The sequence below is a fragment of the Zingiber officinale genome, chromosome 8A (assembly GCF_018446385.1).
Source record: "Zingiber officinale cultivar Zhangliang chromosome 8A, Zo_v1.1, whole genome shotgun sequence".
NCBI lineage: Eukaryota > Viridiplantae > Streptophyta > Magnoliopsida > Zingiberales > Zingiberaceae > Zingiber > Zingiber officinale.
In genome coordinates, this window is record NC_056000.1 from 26,377,485 (window position 1) to 26,383,484 (window position 6,000).

Genomic DNA, 6,000 nt, shown 5'->3' on the forward strand with positions numbered 1-6,000 from the left:
TATTATTCTCACTTTTGAAAGTGACTAAGTGTTCTTTTTTTTTTTTTTTTTGAAAAATGTATTAGCTAGTATAAGGTCATATGTTATCGCAAAATCTAATATAGTTTTCCCTTCTTTATTTCTCTTCCCAAACCCATAACCCTCATGTACCCCTCTCATATTCCTCATTTTTCACTCTAACATGCTCATTTAGATCACCTCCTATTAAAATCATTTCATTTGGCACAATATTTTGTAATACTATATCTAAGTCATTCCAAAATCTTGATTTGGTAACTTCATCTAATCCTACTTGCAGTGCATATACGCTAATTATATTCATAGTTTCTTTCGTGACTATTATCTTAAGGGTTATAATTCGATCCCCTTTTCTAACTATTCTTACAACTTCATTCTTTAACGAACTATCTACAACAATACTCACTCCATTTCTTACTTTACTCTTTATTGTGTACTTTCTATAACTTAAAACCTGAGTTCTCTTTTATCTTTTCCTTCTTGTCTACTCATTTTGTCTCTTGTATACACAAAATACTAATTCTTCTCCTAATTATCATATCTACTACCTCCATTGATTTACCAGTGAGGGTTTCTATGTTCCATGGTTCAAATCTTAGATTATTGGTTTTTCTATCATATTTGTTCATATCCAACCTATGTAGTGAAAATGTTTGCCTATTTAACACTATATCCAAGTTTTCATGGAGATGTAGCGGTTCTTGCTGATATATTACAGTTGAACCTTGTAACATGAACTCTTGCATATTTAGCACTACATCTGAATTCTGGAGATGTACCGGTCATTGCCGAAACGTTACAATCGGACCCTACAACACATTCCTTCTGGGGAATAACCTAACATTAGCATAATAGTTTAATGGATCCATTCATTGAATATTTATCATAGTTTTAACGATGGCTCGTAACTTAACACTGTTGGTCCCTTTGGAGGCCGGCAAGAGGGGAGGGGTGAATTGCCCTACAAAATAAAACTCGAACCTTTCTCGGATTTCAACTATATAATCAACACTTGTAATAAATAAATAAAAGAGACTAAGTAAAGAAAAGCAGACACCAGAGTTTTACTTGGTTTGCAATCAGGAGATTGCTAATCCAAGGAATGTAAGCGCACTATCTGATTCTCCTCTGGGCGGAGTAGCCTCTTTACAACGTTGACAGCACAAATGAAAAGAACAGAATTGAAAGCACAGAAAGAATTGATTACAAAGTTCGTTATCCTGATCTGTGCAAACCAGTGCTATATTTATAGCACTGGTCGGGGCGCCCCGAAGGGGTTCCGGGTGCCCTGGGGGGATAAAACTTTATCCCCCAACGTTCAGATCGAGTTTGACTCGATCTGGTCAAAAACCTCGTTCCGGGCGCCCCGGATGGTTCCGGGCGCCCCGGACCCCAAAAGTCAACTCTGGTTGACTTTTTCCGTCCGGTCGCTCCGCTTCGGTTTAGCTCGTCTCGTCCGGGTCTTCTGTTCCGGCTCGACTAGCTTGGGTGATCTCGGCCATCCGGAATAGGGCTCACCCGAACCCATGTTCCGGCCTTCTCCTCGAGCAGCCTTCCTTCCCGGTTTCTCGTCCCTCGAACGTCGCGCACGTTCTTCTCGTCCACCAGTGTACTCTTCCGCGGTCACCTCGTCCCTCGGACGCACCGAGCCCGTCGGCTCTCTCCCGTGCCGTCCTTCTCGCTAGCCGTGTCTTCCGCTCGACTTCTTGTGTTCCTAAGCTCCTGCACACTTAGACACAAGGGTTAAACAAACGCAGGACCTAACTTAGCTTGTTTGATCACATCAAAACACCTTGGGGTTCCAACAATCTCCCCCTTTTTGATGTGAGCAACCCAAGTTAAGTTAGGGTAACCATATGCAATAAAAATGATTTATATTTCAATAAGGTCAAATATTTTTCAATTGAAAAATTATAGTACCTCCCCCTAGACTTAACATACTTCTCCCCCTTTGATCACATAAAAATTGGGGTTATAAATAAGTCTAAGGTAAATTCAACCAAAAGCTTTAAGTGTAAAATATTTAATAATGTCTAAGTAAAATTCAATTTAAAGACACTCTTCAGAATTTTTCTTTCGAAAAAAATATTTAAGTAAAATATTTTTCAGATAAAACAGTCATAAGTGTTAAAAAAAATTTTAAGTTTGAAACTTATCTCAGCATCCCAAAAAAAAATTTTCTAATTAATTGAAAAAATTCTAAGTTAATATTCATAAGAAACAATTCTAAGTCAATTTTTTTAAAAAAAATTATAAGGCAATATTATCATAAAAAATTCTAAGATAACTTTAAAAAAATTTCTAAGTCAATTTTCATAAAAATTTCTAAGATAATAAAAAATTTAAGAAAATAAAATATTTTCTAACACAAATTGAATAACTCTTTTAAAGCATCAAGTAATTTAAATTAATGCTTTTTCAGTTAGTCAATTAAACTTTTCATTTCGATACTTGGCTTCCAGGTCGTGGCGAGGCACTAGGCCTTCTTGGTTATTGGAGCAACAACCACTTCCTTAGACAAAGCCTCATAAAGAAATTAGTTGTTTAATTTCCTTGCTGAAAATGCTAAGTCTAATTTTTAATTTTAAATTAAATAGGTTTTTGGAACCCAATAGAGGTTCCTACCTACAGGATTAACCAAGTATTTCCTAAGTATATAGATTTTTGATATATTTCTAATTTGATTTTGATGAAATCTATAATACCAATTTAAACCTCCATAATTTCTAAAAGTAGAAATATTTGAACCATTAGATTTTTTAAATTTTTCTATTTCTTCTTTTAGTTTTTCATTTTCAATTTTTAATTTTTCAAAATCCTCTATAAGACATGATTTTGCCAAAATTCTCTTTGTTTTTAAAATTTCATTTTCTAATTTGGCATTTTTATTTTCTAATTTATACATGGATTTAGTCATAGCTTTGATACCAAAGTAAAGTTCATCAGGGGGTAAGAGGCATACCTCATTTACCATATCAGACTTGAAGCCTGAATCTCCCCCTGCTTCGCTACTTCCATCTGAGGTCGCTCCCCCTTCATCGATGCTGGGTTCTAATGTACTTTATCCTTCGTGGCTTGCCATCAGTGCAATCCCCGCATATTCTTGAGCTTCTGATTCAGATGAAGAAGTGTCATCCCAAGTTGCTTTTAGGTTGTGTTTCTTGGGTGTTTTCATTTTAACCTTCTTAGGTGTCCCTCCTTCTGACACTGGTAGCACCGTACCTTTCTTCTACCTTTTTGATTCTTTTTATTCTGCATTTTAAATTTATTAGATCTAAAAAACTTTTTAAAGTTTCTTACCATGTACGCTTCTTGATCGTCTTCGGAGTCTGACTCGGGTTCATCCTTGTTGGTTGCGTTCAGCGCCATAGTCTGGGTTGTGTCCTTTGATATCTCTGCATATCTAGTTTCGTGTAATTCAAGGGTAGAAAACAACTCTTCTAAAGTACTTACCTCCAGGTCTTTTGAGATGTAGTAAACATCGACGATTGATGTCCATTCCGGAGTTCTTGGAAACGCATTGAGCACGTAGCGAATAGTATCCCGGTTTGTTACCGTTTCACTAAGATTTTCGAGACCAGTAACTAGTTCTTTTACCTTTGCATGTAAACCGGCTACTTTCTCACCTTTCTCCAGACGGATGTTCATTAGTTTGTTGCGGAGGATGTCCCTTCTAGCGAGCTTTGCTTCGAACGTGCCTTCGTGGAGTTCCAAGAACTTCTCCCAAAGTTCTTTAGCAGATAAGTAGTTTCCGATGTCGTTGACCTCTTGAGGCGGTAACACGCTCAGCAGGTGATGTTCCGCACGGCTGTTTGCTACCGACTCATTCTGCTCCTTCTTTGTCCAATCGCTCTCTTCTTTTTCTTTTCCATCTTTATCTATTGGAGCTAAAAAACCATATTTCATAATAAACCGAATTTCAAAATCTGTTTTTAGGAATACCTCCATACGACGCTTCCAGTCTGCGAAGTTCCCCTCGAATTTTGGTGGGACGATGCTTGGTCCGGCCATCTTGTTGCTTCGATCGGCGGTTAGTCCTCCTGAAGCGCGCCTTGCTCTGATACCACTTGTTGGTACCTTTGGAGGCCGGCAAGAGGGGAGGGGTGATTGCCCTACAAAATAAAACTTGAACCTTTCTCGGATTTCAACTATATAATCAACACTTGTAATAAATAAATAAAAGAGACTAAGTAAAGAAAAGTAGACACCAGAGTTTTACTTGGTTTGCAATCAGGGGATTGCTAATCCAAGGAATGTAAGCGCACTATCTGATTCTCCTCTGGGTGGAGTAGCCTCTTTACAACGTTGACAGCACAAATGAAAAGAACAGAATTGAAAGCACAGAAAGAATTGATTACAAAGTTCGTTATCCTGATCTGTGCAAACCAGTGCTATATTTATAGCACTGGTCGGGGCGCCCCGAAGGGGTTCCGGGCGCCCTGGGGGGATAAAACTTTATCCCCCAACGTTTAGATCGAGTTTGACTCGATCTGGTCAAAAACCTCGTTCCGGGCGCCCGGGAGGGGTCCGGGCGCCCCGGACCCCAAAAGTCAACTCTGGTTGACTTTTTCTGTCCGGTCGCTCCGCTTCGGTTCAGCTCGTCTCGGTCCGGGTTTTCTGTTCCGGCTCCACTAGCTTGGGTGATCTCGGCCATCCGGAATAGGGCTCACCCGAACCCATGTTCCGGCCTTCTCCTCGAGCAGCCTTCCTTCCCGGTTTCTCGTCCCTCGAACGCCGCGCACGTTCTTCTCGTCCACCGGTGTAATTTTTCGCGGTCACCTCATCCCTCGGACGCACCGAGCCCGTCGGCTCTCTCCCGTGCCGTCCTTCTCGCTAGCCGCGTCTTCCGCTCGACTTCCTGTGTTCCTAAGCTCCTGCACACTTAGACACAAGGGTTAAACAAACGCAGGACCTAACTTAGCTTGTTTGATCACATCAAAACACCTTGGAGTTCCAACAAACACAACTGTAGTCTTTTATCTGGATTTGGGGCAGGTCATGACTGGTTCGTCATATATATATATATATAAAAGAACGATACCCTATACACCTTTACGTGAGAGACTGTGAGCGACATCTGACGTGGGCGATCTAACATAGCCAAAACCTATTTTTTTTTATTTTCCCTTCTCATCTGCATGCAACAACTCTTTTCTCTCTTCTTTAATTACATGAAATGTGGTGATGATTTGTAAAACCCAACATTAAGATGATGCTAGTGGTGCTTGCACACCCAAACCAACATCATCCACCTTGGTATTGGTTTAGTGGTGCCAACACCACTATCATCACTTTAGTGCTAAATTTTACAAACCAACACTAAGGTGGTGCCAATACCAAGGTGCAGGGTCGGCCCTCAAGCATGTCACTAAGGGCGACAACTATATATATATATATCCTTTCCAAGGCAGCATAGTGAATATTGAACGTTTCATAACTTTTGTCCTTTGGGCCTTGAACCTTTGAAATAGTGAGAAGGCGTAATGAAAAAAAACAAGGGGAAGCTCCGCCTGGCACTGCCTCTTAATTCCATTATGCTTTTCGCACTATTGTTTTGTGAGATTCTTCTTTTCGTCTTCTCGATCATGGTCTCGTGGTTCTGTCCTCACAACTGTAGGTCCGCACTCTGTAGGAGATCTTGTTGATCAAGAAAGATGTCTGTTTTAGAGGAAGAGAGTTGCCAAACACAGTTCCATCTGGGGAAATATAGTTTTGATTTATGCTTGAAGAGTAAAAACTGCCAGTTTCTGAATCTGATCACTGTTAACAAGCTTTAGAGACCATCTTTGAGAATTTTCAGCCACAGTGGAGGTGATTTATTGATTTTCTTTCTTCCTTTCATAGTTTTTGTTTCTGGATGATTTGATCTGGCTGTGATGTCTTCTTCTTTTCTTTTTATTTTTGGAAAATATTTTGGATCAAGTCAGTGAGACAGTGACTCATGTTTGAGTTCCTCTAGGGAAAAAGAGTTTTGATTTGTGC